Source organism: Ranitomeya imitator, chromosome 1, assembly GCF_032444005.1.
Source record: "Ranitomeya imitator isolate aRanImi1 chromosome 1, aRanImi1.pri, whole genome shotgun sequence".
Classification (NCBI taxonomy): Eukaryota; Metazoa; Chordata; class Amphibia; order Anura; family Dendrobatidae; genus Ranitomeya; species Ranitomeya imitator.
In genome coordinates this window covers 844,131,377-844,153,343 of record NC_091282.1, presented here as the reverse complement: position 1 = coordinate 844,153,343, position 21,967 = coordinate 844,131,377, and the positions used below count along the sequence as shown (strand labels likewise).

The window sequence follows — 21,967 nt, the reverse complement described above, 5'->3', positions numbered from 1 at the left end:
TGGGAGCATATGTTAATCTAAAACCTATATATAATCCTCAGCACTGACAGTGCCTTTCATGTAGTGTAATCTACCCATGCCATAAGCACTAATGTATCCCCTTATTATCAGAGATGCAGGCGTTTGGACTGTGCACTGATAACAAGCTGGATGGTCCTTCAGCATCCGTGGCTTCCATAAAGAATTTCACATTTGCTTCATCTGACCACAGAACAGTTTTCCATTTTGCCCCAGTCCATTTTAAATTAGCTTTGGCATAGAGAAGATGGCAGCGTTTCTGGATTGTGTTGCTAAAGTTGTGCTCAAAAGTTTACATACCCCTTCAGAATTTTCTTGGCCTTTTTTTCAGAGAATATGAATGATAATAAAACCTTTTCTCTACTCATGGTTAGTGGTTGGGTGAAGCCATTTATTGTCAAACTACTGTGTTTCCTCTTTTTAAATGACAATGACAACCCAAAACATCCAAATGACCATGATCAAAAGTTTACATACCCTGGTCATTTTGGCCTGATAACATCCACAAAAGTTGAAAAAAATGGGGTATGTAAAATTTTGAGAACAACTGTACATAGCAGCTTCTTTCATGATACAACTTTAACTTGCGTTTGTGGATTGCATGGTGAACTATGTTCAAAGAATGATTTCTGTACATATTCCCGAGCCTCTGCAGTGAAGCGACTTAGTCACGCCTGTTTTTAATGCAGAGCCGCCCGAGGGCTCATAGATCATGAGCATCCATAATTGACCATCAGCCTTGTCCATGTGAATTTCTCCAGAATCTCAATCTTTTGATGATAAGATGGTAGGATATTCAAAGTCTTTGCAATTTTAAATTGAAGAACATGTTTATGAAATTTTTCCACAGTTGTCAGATGCAGTTGTTCACAGATTGATGAACCTCCGACCATCTTTACTTCTTAGAGACTCTGCCTTTCTAACATGCTCTTTTCATACAGTCATGTGATTTCGTTGAGGACTGTCTCTCCAGCTGTTTTACATTGGTACCAATAACATTTCAAGCCTTTTGTTAACCCTGTCTTAACTTTTTTTTTTGCCATATGTTGCGGCCACCAATTTCTTGATGAGTTTTTTTTTTTCAAGTAAAATAGAAAATGCAAAAAACATACAACTTTCAACTTCTGATGTGTTCTATATGGTCTGTTGTGAAAAGAAATATGGTTACAAGATTTCCAAATCATTGTATTCTCGTTTTCGTTACATTTAACACAGTGTCCCAATTTTGGGGGGAATTCTATTTTGTACACAAAACACACAGTGCTATGTGATGTAATGTGTGACTTCTGGAATAAATAATAAATATACACAATAAATGGGCAGCTAGCCACGGATAGCATGTTAGTATACAGTGCTACTTGTGCGGTTTGATGCATGAATATAGGCATCAATTATGATGAATAAAGTAGAGTAAATGGATATATATATATATATATATATATTATATATATATATATATACACTGCTCAAAAAAATTAAGGGAGCACTTAAACAACAGAATATAACTCCAAGTAAATCAAACTTCTGTGAAATCAAACTGTCCGCTTAGGAAGCAACACTGTTTGACCATCATTTTCACATGCTGTTGTGCAAATGGAATAGACAACAGATGGAAATTATTGGCAATTATCAAGACACACTCAATAAAGGAGTGGTTCTGCAGGTGGGGACCACAGAACAAATCTCAGTACCGATGCTTTCTGGCTGATGTTTTGGTCACTTTTCAATGTTGGTTGTGCTTTCACACTCCTGGTAGCATGAGACGGACTCTACAACCCACACAAGTGGCTCAGGTAGTGCAGCTCATCCAGGATGGCACATCAATGCGAGCTGTGGCAAGAAGGTTTGCTGTGTCTGTCAGTGTAGTGTCCAGAGGCTGGAGGCGCTACCAGGACACAGGCCAGTACACCAGGAGACGTGGAAGGGGCCGTAGGAGGGCAACAACCCAGCAGTAGGACCGCTACCTCTGTCTTTGGGCAAGGAGGAACAGGAGGAGCACTGCCAGAGCCCTGCAAAATGACCTCCAGCAAGCCACAAATGTGCATGTGTCTGCACAAACGGTTAGAAACCGCCTCCATGAGGATGGTCTGAGTGCCCGACGTCCACAGATGGGGATATTGCTCACAGCCCAACACCATGTGCGACGTTTGACATTTACCACAGAACAACAGGATTGGTAAATTTACCACTGGCGCCCTGTGCTCTTCACAAATGAAAGCAGGATCACACTGAGCACATGGTGACAGACGTGACAGAGTCTGGAGACGCTGTGGAGAACGATCTGCTGCCTGCAACATCCTTCAGCATGACCGGTTTGGCAGTGGGTGAGTAATGGGGTGGAGTGACATTTCTATGGAGCGCTGCACAGCCCTCCATGTGCTCGCAAGAGGTAGCCTGACTGCCATTAGCTACCGAGATGAGATCTTCAGACCCCTTGTGAGACCATATGCTGGTGCGGTTGGCCTTGGGTTCCTCCTAATGCAGGACAATGCCAGACCTCATGTTCCTGTAGTGTGTCAGCAGTTCCTGCGAAATGAAGGCATTGAAGCTATGGACTGGCCCGCCCGTTCCCCAGACCTGAATCCGACTGAACACATCTGGGACATCATGTCTCGCACCATCCACCAACTTCATGTTGCACCACAGACTGTCCAGGAGTTGGCGGATGCTTTATTCTAGGTCTGGGAGGAGATCCCTCAGACCATGCGCTGCCTCATCAAGAGTATGCCAAGGCATTATAGGGAGGTCATACAGGCACATGGAGGCCACACGCACTACTGAGCATCATTTCCTTGTCTTGAGGCATTTCCACTGAAGTTGGATCAGCCTGTAACTTCATTTTCCACTTTGATTTTGAGCATCATTCCAACTCCAGACTTCTGTGGGATATTAGTTGTGATTTACGTCGATAATTTTTAGGTTTTATTGTTCTCAACAAATTCCACTATGTAATGAATAAAGATTTACAATTGGAATATTTCATTCAGTGATATCTAGGATATGGGATTTTAGTGTTCCCTTTATTTTTTTGAGCAAAATAAATATATATTATCTACTATATAATTGCCTAAGGGTCACTTCCGTCTTTCTGTCTGTCTGCCACGGATATTCATTGGTCGCGGCCTCTGTCAGTCCTGAAAATCCAAGTCACTGATTGGTCGCGGCAAAACAGCCACGACCAATCAGCGACGGACACAGTCCGGAAGAAAATGGCCGCTCCTTACTACCCGCAGTCAGTGGCCGGCGCCCGCATACTCCCCTCCACTCACACAGGGTTAATGCCGGCGGTAACGCACTCCGTTACCGCCGCTATTAACCCTGTGTGTCCCCAACCTTTTACTATTGATGCTGCCTATGCAGCATCGATAGTAAAAAAAATGTAATGTTAAAAAAATAAAAAAACTGCTATACTCACCCTCCGTTGTCCGCTGAGCCGCTCGCGCCGGCCGCCATCTTCCGTTCCCAGCGTTGCATTGCGAAATTACCCAGATGACTTAGCGGTCTAGCGAGACCGCTAAGTCATCTGGGTAATTTCGCAATGCATCCTGGGAACGGAAGATGGTGGCAGCTGCGCGCCTATCGCCGGAGCTTCGCTAGATCCCAGGAGGTGAGTATATAACTATTTTTTATTTTAATTATTATTTTTTTTTTAACAGGGATATGTGCCCACACTGCTGTATACTACGTGGGCTGTGTTACATACCGTGTGGCCCTGTGCTGTATACTACATACAGTCATGGCCAAAGTATTGACACCCCTGCAATTCTGTCAGATAATACTCGTTTTCTTCCTGAAAATGATTGCATACATAAATTATTTGGTATTATCTTCATTTAATTTGTCTTAAATGAAAAAACACAAAAAGAATTGTCCTAAAGCCAAATTGGATATAATTCCACACCAAACATAAAAAGGGGATGGACAACAGTATTGACACTGTTCGAAAAATTATGTGATGCTTCTCTAATTTGTGTAAGTAACAGCACCTGTAACTTACCTGTGGCACCTAACAGGTGTTGGCAATAACTAAATCACACTTGCAGCCAGTTGACATGGATTAAAGTTGACTCAACCTCTGTCCTGTGTCCTTGTGTGTACCACATTGAGCATGGAGAAAAGAAAGAAGACCAAAGAACTGTCTGAGGACCTGAGAAACCAAATTGCGAGGAAGCATGAGCAATCTCAAGGCTACAAGTCCATCTCCAAAGACCTGAATGTTCCTGTGTCTACCGTGCACAGTATCATCAAGACGTTTAAAGCCCATGGCACTGTGGCTAACCTCCCTAGATGTGGACGGAAAAGAAAAATTGACAAGAGATTTCAACGCAAGATTGTGCGGATGTTGGATGAAGACCCCACTTCTTACCCCAAGACATAAAAAAGCCAGGCTGGAGTTTGCCAAAACTTACCTGAAAAAGCCTAAAACATTTTGGAAGAATGTTCTCTGGTCAGATGAGACAAAAGTAGAGCTTTTTGGGCAAAGGCATCAACATAGAGTTTACAGGAGAAAAAAAAAGAGGTATTCAAAGAAAAGAACACGGTCCCTACAGTCAAACATGGCGGAGGTTCCTTGATGTTTTGGGATTGCTTTGCTGCCTCTGGCACTGGACTGCTTGACCGTGTGCATGGCATTATGAAGTCTGAAGACTACCAACAAATTTTGCAGCATAATGTAGGGCCCAGTGTGAGAAAGCTGGGTCTCCCTCAGAGGTCATGGGTCTTCCAGCAGGACAATGACCCAAAAAAACACTTCAAAAAGCACTAGAAAATGGTTTGAGAGAAAACAGTGGAGACTTCTAAGGTGGCCAGCAATGAGTCCAGACCTGAATCCCATAGAACACCTGTGGCGAGATCTAAAAATGGCAGTTTGGAGAACGCACCCTTCAAATATCAGGGACCTGGAGCAGTTTGCCAAAGAAGAATGGTCTAAAATTCCAGCAGAGCATTGTAAGAAACTCATTGATGGTTACCGGAAGCAGTTGGTCGCAGTTATTTTGGCTAAAGGTTGTGCAACCAAGTATTAGGCTGAGGGCGCCAATACTTTTGTCTGGCCCATTTTTGGAGTTTTGTGTGAAATGATCAATGTTTTGCTTTTTGCTTCATTCTCTTTTGTGTTTTTTCATTTAAGACAAATTAAATGAAGATAATAATACAAAAGAATTTGTGATTGCAATCATTTTCAGGAAGAAAATGAGTATTATCTGACAGAATAGCAGGGGTGTCAATACTTTTGGCCATGACTGTACAACAACTATATAATTGTCTAAGGGTCACTTCCGTCTTTCTGTCTGTCTGTCCTTCTGTCTGTCACGGATATTCATTGGTCACGGCCTCTGTCTGTCATGGAATCCAAGTCGCTGACTGGTCTCGCCAGCTGTCTGTCATGGCTGCCGCGACCAATCAGCGACGGTCACAGTCCGATTAGTCCCTCCCCTGCAGTCAGCGCCCGACGCCCGCTCCATACTACCCGCAGTCACCACTCACACAGGGTTAATGCCAGCTGTAACGAACCGCGTTATGCCGCGGGTAACTCACTTCGTTACCGCCGCTATTAACCCAGTATGACCAAGTTTTTACTATTGATGCTGCCTATTCAGCGTCAATAGTAAAAACATCTAATGTTAAAAATAATTAAAAAAAATAAAAAATCATTATATACTCACCTTTTGCGACGCTCCGGTGAGCACTCCATGCAAGAGGCAGGTTCCGGTGCCAGCGATGGCAGGTCCTTCTCCTGTACCATGACGTCACGGTCATGTGACCGAACTACAAGGGGCCCTCGGAAGGTGAGTATATGTTTATTTTTTATTTTTTAACCTGTGACATACGTAGCTGGGCAATATACTACGTAGCTGGGCACTATACTACGTGACTGGCCAATATACTATGTGGCTGGGCAATATACTACGTAGCTCTGTGCTGTATACTACATCACTGGGCAATATACGACATCACTGGGCAATATACTATGTGGCTGGGCAATATACGACATCACTGGGCAATATACTACGTGGCTGGGCAATATACTATGTGGCTGGGCAATATACTACGTGACTGTGCTGTATACTTCGTCACTGGGCAATATACTACGTCACTGGGCAATATACTACGTGACTGGGCAATATACTATGTTACTGGGCAATATACTACATCACTGAGCAATATACTACGTGGCTGGGCAATATACCACGTGGGCTGTGCAATATACTACGTGGACATGCATATTCTAGAATACCCGATGCGTTAGAATCGGGCCACCATCTAGTGTGTATATATATATATATATATATAGTTCAAAACCCTCACACTGACATACAAAGCCATCCACAACCTGTCTCCTCCATACATCTGTGACATGGTCTCCCGGTACCTACCTACACGCAACCTCCGATCCTCCCAAGATCTCCTTCTCTACTCCCCTCTCATCTCTTCTTCCCATAACCGCATCCAAGACTTCTCCCGTGCTTCCCCCATACTCTGGAACTCTCTACCCCAACACATCAGACTCGCGCCTACCATAGAAACCTTCAAAAAGAACCTGAAGACTCATCTCTTCCGACAAGCCTACAGCCTGCAGTGATCCTCAACCTACTGAACAGCTGCACAACCAGCTCTTCCCTCTCCTAGTGTATCCTCACCCACCCCCTGCAGACTGTGAGACCTCGCGGGCAGGGTCCTCCCTCCTTATGTACTCGTGTGCCTTGTTATCTGCTCATGTTTAATGTATTTGTCTATATTTGCCCCGTATTCACATGTAAAGCGCCATGGAATAAATGGCGCTATAAAAAATGTATAATAATATATATATATATATATATATATACAGTATATATATATATATATATATATATATATATATATATATATGTATATATATACACACACTGTATTTTCTGGCGTATAAGACTACTTTTTAACCCCTGAAAATCTTCTCAAAAGTCGGGTATCGTCTTATACGCCAGGTGTCGTCTTATAGGGCAGGTGCGGAGTAATCTGCGGTCGCCGCATATTGTGGGGGGAGTGGTCCCAATGACGAGGTGAGGGGGCACCTCACCGGGAAAGTGTAAGTGAAGCAGAGGCAGAGAAGGAGATAATAGGATACAAGGGTGAGCCAGATTAGTGAAAGAGGAGTGTTTTTCTAGGCACAGCACCGTTCTCTCTCTTTTTTGCATAACCCTGGCATCCCAGACGCTGACAGTTTGCTTCACTTACACCTTCCTGGTGAGGCGCTCCCTCACCTCGTCATCAGGACCACTCCCCCCCACTATATACGTCGACCGCAAATTGCTTCGCACCCACCCTATAAGATGACACCCAGCATATAAGACAACCGCCGACTTTTGAGAAGATTTTATATTTTAACTGGAAAAGTTGGGGGTCGTCTTATACGCTCAGTCGTCTTATACGCCGGAAAATACGGTATATAGAAAAAAATTAGAGCAGCCACATATTACCACAATTGTAGTGCAAAGCTCTCCAAACCAATAGTCCAATTGCTATTTTATATATATATATATATATATATATATATATATATATATATATATATATATATATATATATATATATATATATATATATATATATATATATATATATATATATATATATATACACACACACACACAATGAGCATTTATATAATCTAAGTAACTAAAACAAAATATGTAGCAGAGAAACAATGTGGTATATTCCACAATTGGAATGTCAAGTGAAAATAAGATGTTGGGTAAAACAGAACCTTCCAGAAAAGAGTCCGACACACAGGGAGCCACAACTTCCAGCTTCTTCAAGGGTCATTGGCGTCTGGTCACGCTTACCATGAGTCACTTTAGAAGACTGTATGCAGGAAAAATTCATCATGTTCATTAAATCAGTGTAGTCAAGTGAAATCTTTAGGGAGATGAGCAATGGAGGAAAAGGTCAAGAGGTTGAGACGCGCCAGTTATTGGCACACAAGACCCAGAAATCAGAGATCCAGTCGATAATTCAATATTGGTATTATGTAGATATAAAGTCTGATTCATTTTTAATCCAATGCTGTTTGTTCACTTCTTATTTAACACACTCGATAGAGCAGTTTTGCACTTAGACTCCATTTTCTGAAATTGGCTATTTAGTGCATACGCAGACAAATTACCGTACATTTCCTTAATGCATAAAATCGGATCCAATTTCATACCAGGCAATGATTGCTGAGGGTACATCCACTACAACTTTCTCATCATATGTATGATGATATTATAGGCACGATTCAAGGGCTTAGGGCAGACCAGCGTTTATCAGTGATACTGGTACCAATAGTTGGCATCTGGAGTCTTTTCTACACAAACTCGTCAGATCTGATGGATTGTTGTGTTGTGAATCATCAGAACAAGGTTTAGACGCCATCTACCTAACAGAGGACAACTCTGTTAGTCTTTACATCATCAAAACTATATCCACAGGAGGTTTTATCTTGCCATTCCGATATCAGATCAATCAGGTGGGCATTAGGCTTCAAAAGGAAATCTGTCATCACAATCATGTCCTGTTGGTGGCTTGGGGAGAAGTATGTTAGATGGCCTCACCGCCGAGCTCCATGAGATGTTTACACCATGCATGCCAAGCTTGAGTGAAAGTGCAGTAGATATTACCAGAGATGGCAACGTGGGAAAGCTCTTCACAGGGCAATTCGTGAGCAAGTCAAGGTATATCATGGGATCTCTGCTTATAGAGTAGACCCCAAATCAAACTATAGACTTACATCTCATTCCCAGCTAACACTTCATCCATCACACTCATCCACAATAGTGACCGTGCTCTGATAGAACTAAGGTGACTTTGCTACCACTCTTCTTTTTGCCACAAGGTAAAGGGTGTCATTCATTCAGTTGGTCAGGCAATTATGATCAGGACGGCACAGCTAACCCTCTTCTACTTTTGTTGTCCTACTGTAAATGACAGCATGCCCTATTTAGTTCAGCCAGGGCATTCTGGGAATTGTAGCTTTCAGAAAAAGACAAACCAGATGTCTAATGTAGAAAAGCAAATTAGAATACATTATGCAAAATTATAGTGGGCCACTGATGGTTTATACTCCACACTGAGGAGTGATTGAAATTTGGAGCACCTACCCTGGACCTTTCCTCATCCCCTCTCCCTACCTGCAGTATTTTATCTATGTTCTGTGCTTAGTTCTCCAAGATGTTTGGAACAAGCTCCCTGCTGAGTTCCTTCAAAAATTGTGAGCAAGCGTATATAGAAGAGATTATGCCATTGTAAAGGCACAGGATGGTCGCACCAAATACTGATTTCATTTGGATATATCTTTTGTTCATTCACTTTGCATTTTGTTAATAGATAAAAATGAAGTAATACTTCTATAAAAAAAAATAAAAAAAAACATTGTGCCTTAGTACACACAGTACTGTATCATTACTTTATATGGCAGTGTCCAAAGATGGAAGTGCTCTTGTGGACCTGGTTAAGTTGTCAATTGGGTTTGCACCCTAGACTGTGACGGTGCGGCTTCTCCTTTTCTTATACATTTACTTTATATGATAGTTATTTCCTATGGCTGAGAGAATATTTTGGAATGTTACCTGAAATGACAGGTATACATTAATTATCGCTAGGATGAGGAGACCGTGGCATTTTCCACCGTACCTCTAGGGTAAAGTATCTGTTGTCCCTTCATTCTGATATCAGTATCTAATTAACCCCTTCATGACCCAGCCTATTTTGACCTTAAAGACCTTGCCGTTTTTTGCAATTCTGACCAGTGTCCCTTCATGAGGTAATAACTCAGGAACGCTTCAATGGATCCTAGCGGTTCTGAGATTGTTTTTTCGTGACATATTGGGCTTCATGTTAGTGGTAAATTTAGGTCAATAAATTCTGTGTTTATTTGTGATAAAAACGGAAATTTGGCGAAAATTTTGAAAATTTCGCAATTTTCACATTTTGAATTTTTATTCTGTTAAACCAGAGAGTTATGTGACACAAAATAGTTAATAAATAACATTTCCCACACGTCTACTTTACATCAGCACAATTTTGGAAACAAAATTTTTTTTTGCTAGGAAGTTATAAGGGTTAAAATTTGACCAGCGATTTCTCATTTTTACAACGAAATTTACAAAACCATTTTTTTTAGGGACCACCTCACATTTGAAGTCAGTTTGAGGGGTCTATATGGCTGAAAATACCCAAAAGTGACACCATTCTAAAAACTGCACCCCTCAAGGTGCACAAAACCACATTCAAGAAGTTTATTAACCCTTCAGGTGCTTCACAGCAGCAGAAGCAACATGGAAGGAAAAAATGAACATTTAACTTTTTAGTCACAAAAATGATTTTTCAGCAACAATTTTTTTATTTTCCCAATGGTAAAAGGAGAAACTGAACCACGTACGTTGTTGTCCAATTTGTCCTGAGTACGCTGATACCTCATATGTGGGGGTAAACCACTGTTTGGGCGCACGGCAGGGCTTGGAAGGGAAGGAGCGCCATTTGACTTTTTGAATGAAAAATTGGCTGCACTCTTTAGCGGACACCATGTCACATTTGGAGAGCCCCCGTGTGCCTAAAAATTGGAGCTCCCCCACAAGTGACCCCATTTTGGAAACTAGACGCCCCAAGGAACTTATCTAGATGCATAGTGAGCCCTTTAAACCCCCAGGTGCTTCACAAATTGATCCGTAAAAATGAAAAAGTACTTTTTTTTCACAAAAAAATTCTTTTAGCCTCAATTTTTTCATTTTCACATGGACAACAGGATAAAATGGATCCTAAAATTTGTTTGGCAATTTCTCCTGAGTACACCGATACTTCACATGTGGGGGTAAACCACTGTTTGGGCACATGGTAAGGCTCGGAAGGGAAGGAGCGCCATTTGACTTTTTGAATGAAAAATTATCTCCATCGTTAGCGGAGACCATGTCGCGTTTGGAGAGACCCTGTGTGCTTAAACATTGGAGCTCCCCCACAAGTGACCCCATTTTGGAAACTGGACCCCCCAAGGAACTTATCTAGATGCCTAGTGAGCACTTTAAACCCTCAGGTGCTTCACAAATTGATCCGTAAAAATGAAAAAGTACTTTTTTTTCACAAAAAATTTATTTTCGCCTCAATTTTTTCATTTTCACATGGGCAATAGGATAAAATGGATCCTAAAATTTGTTGAGCAATTTCTCCCGAGTACGCCGATACCTCATATGTGGGGGTAAACCACTGTTTGGGCACACGGCAGGGCTCGGAAGGGAAGGCGCGCCTTTTAACTTTTTGAATGGAAAATTAGCTCCAATTGTTAGCGGACACCATGTCGCATTTGGAGAGCCCCTGTGTGCCTATGCAATGGAGCTCCCCCACAAGTGACCCCATTTTGGAAACTAGACCCCCCAAGGAACTTATCTAGATGCATACTGAGCACTTTAAACCCCCAGGTGCTTCACAGAAGTTTATAATGCAGAGCCATGAAAATAAAAAATAATTTTTCTTTTCTCAAAAATGATTTTTTAGCCTGGAATTTCCTATTTTGCCAATGGTAATAGGAGAAATTGGACCACAAATGTTGTTGTCCAGTTTGTCCTGAGTATGCAGATACCCCATATGTGGGGGTAAACCACTGTTTGGGCGCATGGCAGGGCTCAGAAGGGAAGGCACGCCATTTGGCTTTTTAAATGGAAAATTATCTCCAATCATTAGCGGACACCATGTCGCGTTTGGAGAGCCCCTGTGTGCCTAAACATTGGAGATCCCCCACAAATTACCCCATTTTGGAAACTAGACCCCCAAAGGAACTAATCTAGATGTGTAGTGAGCACTTTGAACCCTCAAGTGCTTCACAGAAGTTTATAACGCAGAGCCATGAAAATAAAAAAAAAAAAATTATTTTCTCAAAAATGAATTTTAGCCCGCAATTTTTTATTTTCCCAAGGGTAACAGGAGAAATTTGACCCCAAAAGTTGTTGTCCAGTTTCTCCTGAGTACGCTGATACCCCATATGTGGGGGTAAACCACTGTTTAGGCACATGCTGGGGCTCGGAAGTGAAGTAGTGACGTTTTGAAATGCAGACTTTGATGGAATGCTCTGTGGGCGTCACGTTGCGTTTGCAGAGCCCCTGATGTGGCTAAACAGTAGAAACCCCACACAAGTGACCCCATTTTGGAAACTAGACCCCGAAAGGAACTTATCTAGATGTGAGGTGAGCACTTTGAACCCCCAAGTGCTTCACAGAAGTTCATAACACAGAGCAGTGAAAATAATAAATACGTTTTCTTTCCTCAAAAATAATTTTTTAGCCCAGAATTTTTTATTTTCCCAAGGGTTACAGGAGAAATTGGACCACAAAAGTTGTTGTCCAGTTTCTCCTGAGTACGCTGATACCCCATGTGTGGGGGTAAACCACTGTTTGGGCACACGTGGGGGCTCAGAAGGGAAGTAGTGACTTTTGAAATGCAGACTTTGATGGAATGGTCTGCGGGCGTCACATTGCGTTTGCAGAGCCCCTGGTGTGCCTAAACAGTAGAAACCCCCCACAAGTGACCCCATTTTGGAAACTAGACCCCCAAAGGAACTTATCTAGATGTGTGGTGAGCACTTTCAACCCCCAAGTGCTTCACAGACGTTTACAACGCAGAGCCGTGAAAATAAAAAATCATTTTTCTTTCCTCAAAAATGATGTTTTAGCAAGCAATTTTTTATTTTCTCAAGGGTAACAGGAGAAATTGGACCCCAGTAATTGTTGTGCAGTTTGTCCTGAGTATGCTGGTACCCCATATGTGGGGGTAAACCACTGTTTGGGCACACGTCGGGGTTCGGAAGTGAGGGAGCACCATTTGAATTTTTGAATACAAGATTGGCTGGAATCAATGGTGGCGCCATGTTGCGTTTGGAGACCCCCTGAAGTGCCTAAACAGTGGAAACCCCTCAATTCTACCTCCAACACACCCCTAACCCTTATCCCAACTGTAGCCGTAACCCTAATCACAACCCTAACCCCAACACACCCCTAACCACAACCCTAACCCCAACACACCCCTAACCCTAACCACAACCCTAATTCCAACCCAACTCTAAGGCTATGTGCCAACGTTGCGGATTCGTATGAGATTTTTCAGCATCATTTTTGAAAAATCCGCGGGTAAAAGGCACTGCGTTTTACCTGTGGATTTACCGTGGATTTCCAGTGTTTTTTGTGCGGATTTCACCTGTGGATTCCTATTGAGGAACAGGTGTAAAACGCTGCGGAATCCGCACAAAGAATTGGCATGCTGCGGAAAATACAACGCAGCGTTCCCGCGCGGTATTTTCTGCACCATGGGCACAGCGGATTTGGTTTTCCATATGTTTACATGGTACTGTAAACCTGATGGAACACTGCTGCGGATCCGCAGCGGCCAATCCGCACCGTGTGCACATAGCCTAATTCTAAAGGTATGTGCACACGCTGCGGAAAACGCTGCGGATCCGCAGCAGTTTCCCATGAGTTTACAGTTCAATGTGAACCTATGGGAACCAAAAATCGCTGTACACATGCTGCGGAAAAACTGCACGGAAACGCAGCGGTTTACATTCCGCAGCATGTCACTTCTTTCTGCGGATTCCGCAGCGGTTTTACAACTGCTCCAATAGAAAATCGCAGTTGTAAAACCGCAGTGAAATGCGCAGAAAAACCGCGGTAAATCCACGATAAATCGGCAGCGGTTTAGCACTGTGGATTTTTCAAATCCGCTGCGGAAAAATCCGCATAGGACCAGAATACGTGTGCACATACCGAAACCCTAACCCTAGCCCTAACCCTACCCCTACCCCTAGCCCTAACCCTACCCCTAGCCCTACCCCTAGCCCTAACCCTACCCCTAGTTCTTACCCCAACCTTAGTGAAAAAAAAAAAAATTCTTTATTTTTTTTATTGTCCCTATCTATGGGGGTGACAAAGGGGGGGGGGGTCATTTACTATTTTTTTATTTTGATCACTGAGATAGGTTATATCTCAGTGATCAAAATTCACTCTGGAACGAATCTGCCGGCCGGCAGATTCGGCGGGCGCACTGCACATGCGCCCGCCATTTTGGAAGATGGCGGCGCCCAGGAAAGAAGACGGACGGACCTCGGGCGGCCAGGTAAGTATAAGGGGGGGGAGATCAGGGCACGGGGGGGGGCGTCGGAGCACGGGGGGGTGGATCGGATCATGGGGGGGGGGTGGATCGGAACACGGGAGGGAGGATTGGAGCACGGGGTAAGGGATCGCTGTGCGGGGGGGTGGATCGGAGCACGGGGGGGTCGCTGTGTGCGGGGGGGGGATCGGAGTGCGGGGGGGTTTGATTGGAGCGCGGGGGGTGTGATTGGTGCACGGGGAAGCGGACAGGAGGACGGGGGAGCGGAGCACAGGACGGAGGGGAGCGGACCACAGATCGGGGGGCTGGGGGGGCGATCGGAGGAGTGCGGTGGGGGCACATTAGTATTTCCAGCCATGGCCGATGATATTGCAGCATCGGCCATGGCTGGATTGTAATATTTCACCAGTTTTTTAGGTGAAATATTACAAATCGCTCTGATTGGCAGTTTCACTTTCAACAGCCAATCAGAGCGATCGTAGCCACGAGGGGGTGAAGCCACCCCCCCTGGGCTAAACTACCACTCCCCCTGTCCCTGCAGATCGGGTGAAATGGGAGTTAACCCTTTCACCCGGCCTGCAGGGACGCGATCTTTCCATGACGCATATGCTGCGTCATGGGTCGGAATGGCACCGACTTTCATGACGCAGCGTATGCGTCAAAGGTCGGGAAGGGGTTAAAGCCTTACATTATGTTCATTATTAGTGATGAGCGAGCGTGCTTGGATACGGTGTTTTCACTAGTGATGAGCGAGCATGCTCGGATAAGGTGTTATCACTAGTGATGGGTGAGCGTGCTGGGATAAGGTGTTATCACTGGTGATGAGCGAGCGTGCTGGGATAAGGTGTTATCACTGGTGATGAGCGGGCGTGCTGGGATAAGGTGTTATCACTGGTGATGAGCGAGTGTGCTGGGATAAGGTGTTATCACTGGTGATGAGCGAGTGTGCTGGGATAAGGTGTTATCACTGGTGATGAGCGAGCGTGCTGGGATAAGGTGTTATCACTGGTGATGAGCGGGCGTGCTGGGATAAGGTGTCATCACTAGTGATGAGCGAGCGTGTTGGGATAATGTGTTATCACTAGTGATGAGCGAGCGTGCTGGGATAAGGTGTAATCACTAGTGATGAGCGATTGTGCTGGGATAAGGTGTTATCACTAGTGATGAGCGAGCGTGCTGGGATAAGGTTATCACTAGTCATGAGTGAGCATGCTCAGATAAGGTGTTATCACTAGTGATGAGCGAGCATGCTCGGATAAGGTGTTATCACTAGTGATGAGCGAGCGTGCTGGGACAAGGTGTTATCACTGGTGATGAGCGAGCGTGCTGGGATAAGGTGTTATCACTAGTGATGGGCGAGTGTGCTCGGATAAGCTGTTATCACTAGTGATGAGCGAGCGTGCTCAGATAAGGTGTCATCACTAGTGATGGGCGAGCGTGCTCAGATAAGCTGTTATCACTAGTGATGAGCGAGCATGCTCAGATAAGGTGTCATCACTAGTGATGAGCAAGCGTGCTCGGATAAGCTGTTATCACTAGTGATGAGCGAGCGTGCTGGGATAATAATAATAATCTTTATTTTTATATAGCGCCTACATTCCGCAGCGCTTTACAGTCTGCACGCATTATCACTGCTGTCCCCAATGGGACTCACAATCTAAATTCCCTATCAGTATGTCTTTGGAATTTGGGAGGAAACCGGAGAACCCGGAGGAAACCCACACAAACACGGAGAGAACATACAAACTCCTTGCAGATGTTGTACTGGGTTGTATTTGAACCCAGGACTCCAGCGCTGCAAGGCTGCAGTGATAACCACTGAGCCACCGTGCTGCCCCGCGGATAAGGTGTTATGTGAGCACGCTCGCGTACTAATGGTATTCGAGCACACTGAAGATATTCTATTATTACACGAGCATGCTCAGATAATACCTTATCCCAGCACGCTCACTCATCACTAGCGATAACACCTTATCCCAGCACGCTCGCTCATCACTAGTGATAACACCTTATCCGAGCACGCTCGCTCATCACTAGTGATAACACTGTATCCGAGCACGCTCGCCCATCACTAGTGATAACACCTTATCCCAACACGCTCGCTCATCACTAGTGATAACACCTTATCCAAGCATGCTCGCCCATCACTAGTGATAACACATTATCTGAGAATTGTCTGATGAAGGTCCTTTGCCAGACCGAAAACGTTTGGACACTCCTTATACCTTCTTAGATTGCTTCTACATCCAGTTCACACTAAAGAATTGTCTGATGAAGGTCCTTTGCCGGACCGAAAACGTTTATTCGTCAATTTTGTCTGGATGCATTAATAATAAAAAGAAGTAAAATAATTTTTCTCACTATTGAGTGCCAAGTTTTTTCTATTATTACCTTATCCGAGCACACTCGCTCATCACTAGTGATAACACCTTATCCCAGCACACTCGCCCATCACTAGTGATAACACCTTATCCCAGCACACTCGCCCATCACTACTGATAACACCTTATCCGAGCACGCTCGCTCATCACTAGTGATAACACCTTATCCCAGCACACTCGCCCATCACTAGTGATAACACCTTATCTCAGCACACTCGCTCATCACTAGTGATAACACCTTATCTCAGCACACTCGCCCATCACTAGTGATAACACCTTATCTCAGCACACTCGCTCATCACTAGTGATAACACCTTATCCCAGCACGCTCGCTCATCACTAGTGATAACACCTTATCTCAGCACACTCGCTCATCACTAGTGATAACACCTTATCTCAGCACACTCGCCCATCACTAGTGATAACACCTTATCTCAGCACACTCGCTCATCACTAGTGATAACACCTTATCCCAGCACGCTCGCTCATCACTAGTGATAACACCTTATCCCAGCACGCTCGCTCATCACTAGTGATAACACCTTATCCCAGCACGTTTGTTCAACACTATTATTAAAATGTATTTTAAAATAAAAAGTAGCTATGGCATCATTTCATTGAGAACAGATAAGACTGCCCAGACATGGACGTGTAATATAATTACTAGATAACCACTGGCTAGAAGACTCCTGTGGATCTTTAACCACAGACCAGGAAGCCACTTACACGACCAAAGTGGAAAAGATGAATTAATCATTTTAGAATGGACTGGATACAATGAGGCTGGTGCAAAAAGCAGGGAGTGGGAAAGTCAGTAAAGTGGCATTGTCAGAACAGTGGATTAGGTATAAAGCAGTGTCCCCCTGCCCCATCATCCACGAATCAAGCGTGTTCAACCTTATGTCTGCAGCGCTTTCTGAAATGCCCATGCATGTCCCGTTTCTGAGGACAGCCCTGTTAGTCCAGAGCTCTTGGCTACCTTATAAAGAGTAATATGGCCAATTTATAGGCATGACAGCGGTGCTTTACATTTGGGTGCCTGTATAGCTCCAGCATTTTTATGTTGTTTGGACTGTCATGAAATGTCATGTATGGAATATATATACACACACATATACTGTACATCATGATCTATATTTCCCAGGACTGTACATGGAGGTAAATGGACTGGGTACACTCTATATATCTTCCGATTACCCCGGGGAATCAATATCTACAGACATATGAGATAATAACCGTATATGTGTGGTTGAATTTGCAGCGTTTCCATCTACAGCCCAAGAAAAGACAGAGCTGCTTTATAGGCAAACGTTCATTTGGTGGAAAAGGGAAGGGTGTCCGACCAGATCCGATGCTCCGGGGCCTCTCCACAATCCTTACTGCAGAGGAGGAGGGACAACGGGGCACGGGCAAATTAAAATTCTGCACTATTTCCTGGGGAGAAATGTGTCCTGCATTAATAAGATGGCCTGTCATCTGGTGGAGGTCGAGCCTGCTGGGGCACATGGAAGCCAGGTGGGCACCATTTGGATGCCATTTCTCCCTGTTGTGGGGTGAAGCCTCCTACGATACCCGGAGTCGCTACGCGTAGGTGCATTAGACCCTTACCCAAGCCTCCCCATGGCCATGGATGCTGATGGATGCATATGAATGAATGAATCTCCGGTCCATGCACTCGGCACGCAGATACGGCATATTACATGGCACATATCATCATTTGGCGTACTTGGGCAGAACACATCAGCATGCGGGCAGCACCGACGTGTGATGTTGAAGGTCAAGCTATTTAAAGGCACAAATGCCAAACAGCAGAAGCCCAGCACCCCTTACTGCATCCTTCACTAGGTCACCTGCCATACAGATTAGATGCCCTATACCCAATCCTATACCGGTGATTGATTCCTACCCCTCCCCCGCACCGAGCCAAATAATCCAGAAAAATGCACAGCCTATTCAATGAAGGGCATCAATTATTCAGCGCCTTTATTGTGGCACCTATGGTTATAAATAGCAGTGGGCAGATCACATATCATACACCCTTGGATGAGGCATCAATGACAGCGGGCACCCAGCACCCACAGCCATCTGTGAGGGCTCTGCAGATGTGTGGGGCTAGCAGAAGCCGGCCATGTCCCCTCCCCCAGCAGCAGGGCAGGGAATGGGGGCAGCCTGCTGCATGGAGCTGCCACAGCATCCTCTATGACACGGGAAGGTGACAGGCAGCTGCTGACATCCCCGCCACTGCAGCCTATGGCCAGGACAAGCCGCCATTCTTACCTCTGTGGATGTAGCTCGGTCTTATTGCACCAATGCAGCAGCTCTCTCCCTGCACCTGCAGAGCACACGCTGACGTCAGATGATGGACAGCTGCGAAATGCTGCTGGGCGTGGCTTCAACACCTCGTCTCCGCCCCCCTTCGGGGAAAAGTGAATGATTTCATTGGCAATCAAGGCTGACCAATGAGAAGGCGCCGGCTGCCTCGGTGAACGGGAAGATGAGCCCGCCCCTGGGGTGAATAATTGATGGCGGAGGCTGCTCCCTCCTAGTACCAGCGCTGTCACAGCGCCACTCCGCACACTATGTCACCTGCTGCCAGCAGCTACGTGACACAGTGACAGCCGCCGCCATTACTGCTCACAGGCCTCTGCACTGACCCCTCACATCCCATGTATGGGCGTGACGTCACCAGCGCCCGCACCTTACCTCCTGTGGGGGGCAGGTCCAAGTGTCCTGGAAAATTGGAGGAATTGCCATAGCAACGGAGCTGCTCACTATTCTTAGGAGAGTAATGTGTTAACATGACACCGCTAACCAAAAGGCGGACAATCCCTCTAACTACAGCTCCTGCACGAGCTATGTGTCTCCATGGTTACCGACCACAAGCCCAAGTGGACAGAGCGGCCTGTGCCCTCTGGGAGCAGAAGGCTATGTGCACACGTTGCGGATTCTCTGCGGATCCGCAGCGTTTTTTTGCAGTGCAGAAACGCTGCAGATCCGCAATTGATAAACCGCAGCGTTTCCGCAGCGGATTTTCCGCAAAGTGTGCACAACATTTTTTTTCTCATTGATTTACATTGTACTGTAGGGCTGTGTGCACACGTTGCTGTTTTTTCGTGTTTTTTTCCCGATAAAAACGCTATAAAACCGCAAAAAAACGCATTCAATAAGCATCCCATCATTTAGAATGAATTCCACGTTTTGTGCACATGCGTTTTTTATCACGATGCGTTTTTTTTCGCGGAAAAAAATGCATTGCGATAAAAAAACGCAGCATGTTCATTAATTTTGCGTTGTTTTTTTTTGCGGATTTCCCACTTCAAAATGCGTTGGGAAATGTCCAGAAAAAAAACGCATCAAATACGCGGCAACGACGCGGCATAAACGAATGCAGATTTCTTGCAGAAAATTTTAGGTTTTTCTCATATGCAAATTGCCTCTTCTGAGAAAAAGAGGACTTAAACTCTATAGCGCCACCTGGTTTTTCTCAGGAATTTTCTGCGAGAAATCCTGAACGTGTGCACATAGCCTAAAGGTATGTGTCCACTTTCAGGATGGCCGGCGGTATCGTCGGAGCGGCTTAGCCGCTCTGCAGTGAGCCCCGCCCCCTTTCTGGGACGCGATGATGCCGGATGTGTTCACAGCACACATCCGGCATCATCGCTCCCCACCATAGGGTCCTGTGCTATATCTTGCGGCGACGCAGCGTCGCCGCAAGATATACGGACATGCTGCGATCTGAAAAGACGCGCAGCATGTCCGGAGTCGCAGGGCCGCCGCGTGCGTGTTACCACGCATAGTGGAGACGGGATTTCATTAAATCCCCTCCACTATGCTGTAACATCTGGACGCTGCGTGTCTGACGCTGCGGCTCTATGCAGCGTCAGACACGCAGCGTTTCCTGCACGTGGAAACATACCCTTACAGTCTCAATTCCTCCAGTCTGTTCCGTGTCCGCCTGTCTGCCAGAGTGCCAGCCGTGTCCACCAGAGTACCGGTCGTGCTCGTCCGTACTTGCTTGCAACTGTCACTAGTGTTTCATCCCTCAGTGGGATCATCTGCTACAGCCAGACACCGCCCTGGAGTCGTACCTGGCAGCTACCTGCCGCACAAGCCTGACCTCACCACTAGAGGCTCCAGTGAACACCAAGGTAGCTGCTTAATCACGATCCTTCCAGGGTAGTCTGGTTTGTGGCACAGTGGGGCCACAATCCTCGATCCATCCACCCAGTCAGGGCACAAGCGTTACGGTGGCATTTGTGCAGTAATGGCTTTCATCTGGCGACTCGACCATGCAGCTCATTTTTCTTCAAGCGCCTCCTTATTGTGCATCTTGAAAAAGCCACACCACTAGTTTTCAGAGAGTCTTGTATTTCAGCTGTTGTTGTTTGTGGGTTTTTCTTTGCATCCTGAACAGTTTTCCTGGCAGTTGTGGATGACATTTTTGTTGGTCTACCTGACCTTGGTTTTGTTTTTACAGATCCCCTGATTTTCCATTTGTTAATCACAGTTTGAACACTGCTGACTGTCATTATCAATTCCTTGGATATCTTTTTGTATCCCTTTCCTGTTTTATTCAGTTCAACTACCTTTTACCGCTGTGCTCTGCTTTACGGCCGGCGCTCTCAGTCAGTGCAGGGAAGCTGACGCTGGGGGACGTGACAGACACCGGAATGTAAGTATGTAGTGGGGTTTTTCTTTACTTTTACAATGGTAACCAGGGTAAACATCGGGTTACTAAGCGCGGCTCTGCGCTTAGTAACCCGATGTTTACCCTGGTTACCCAGGGACTTCGGCATCGTTGGTCACTGGAGAGCTGTCTGTGTGACAGCTCCCCAGCGACCACACAAGGACTTTCCAACAATCACGGCCAGGTCGTATCACTGGTCGTGATCGTTGGAAAGTTGATCAGTGTGAAGGTACCTTTACACTATTGCAGCCATGAAATGTCTCCCTATTGTTTGGATTACTAATAGCTAAAAATGGAACGAGAACTTGATAGATTTATAGTTCTCTAATTAATTTAACAAGTCATAATTTGGTCATCAGTAATGTTTCATGCAGATGCTGCGATCCGAATGCCAAACACAAAGTTAGAACCGGAGACGCGGTGAACAACAAGTAAGGCTATGTGCGCATGTTGCGGATTTGCTTGTGGAATTTTCTGTGCAGTTTCTGCATCTCTTGGCAGAAAATGCAGTGGAAATTCTGTGCATTTTTTATGCAGATTTTATACGTTTTTGATGCATTTTTCATGCGGATTTTCATGCGTTTTTATAAATCCATAGAGCTAAATAAAGATATATTATTAAAAAGAAAAAATAGTGATGTAATTTCCTTGTTCAACCTCTTCAGCCAGATACCCTCATTAATATTAAATAAAGGCGCGCGCGCGCACACACACACACACACACACACACACACACACTCACCAGCCTATGTAGTAGCATTAACATAATTAACCCACA

At 45.0% G+C, this 21,967-nt stretch overlaps 1 protein-coding gene across 1 annotated transcript in view; it reads right to left on the bottom strand.

The window, feature by feature from the left end:
- Window positions 1-18,869, bottom strand: part of RAB3A (RAB3A, member RAS oncogene family) — a 116,522-nt gene extending 97,653 nt beyond the window's left edge. The window contains exon 1 of the mRNA XM_069741032.1: window positions 18,780-18,869. The gene's annotated coding sequence lies outside the window, so the exon portion shown is untranslated. The remainder of the gene's footprint in view (window positions 1-18,779) is intronic.
- Between the last annotated feature and the right edge of the window lie 3,098 nt (window positions 18,870-21,967).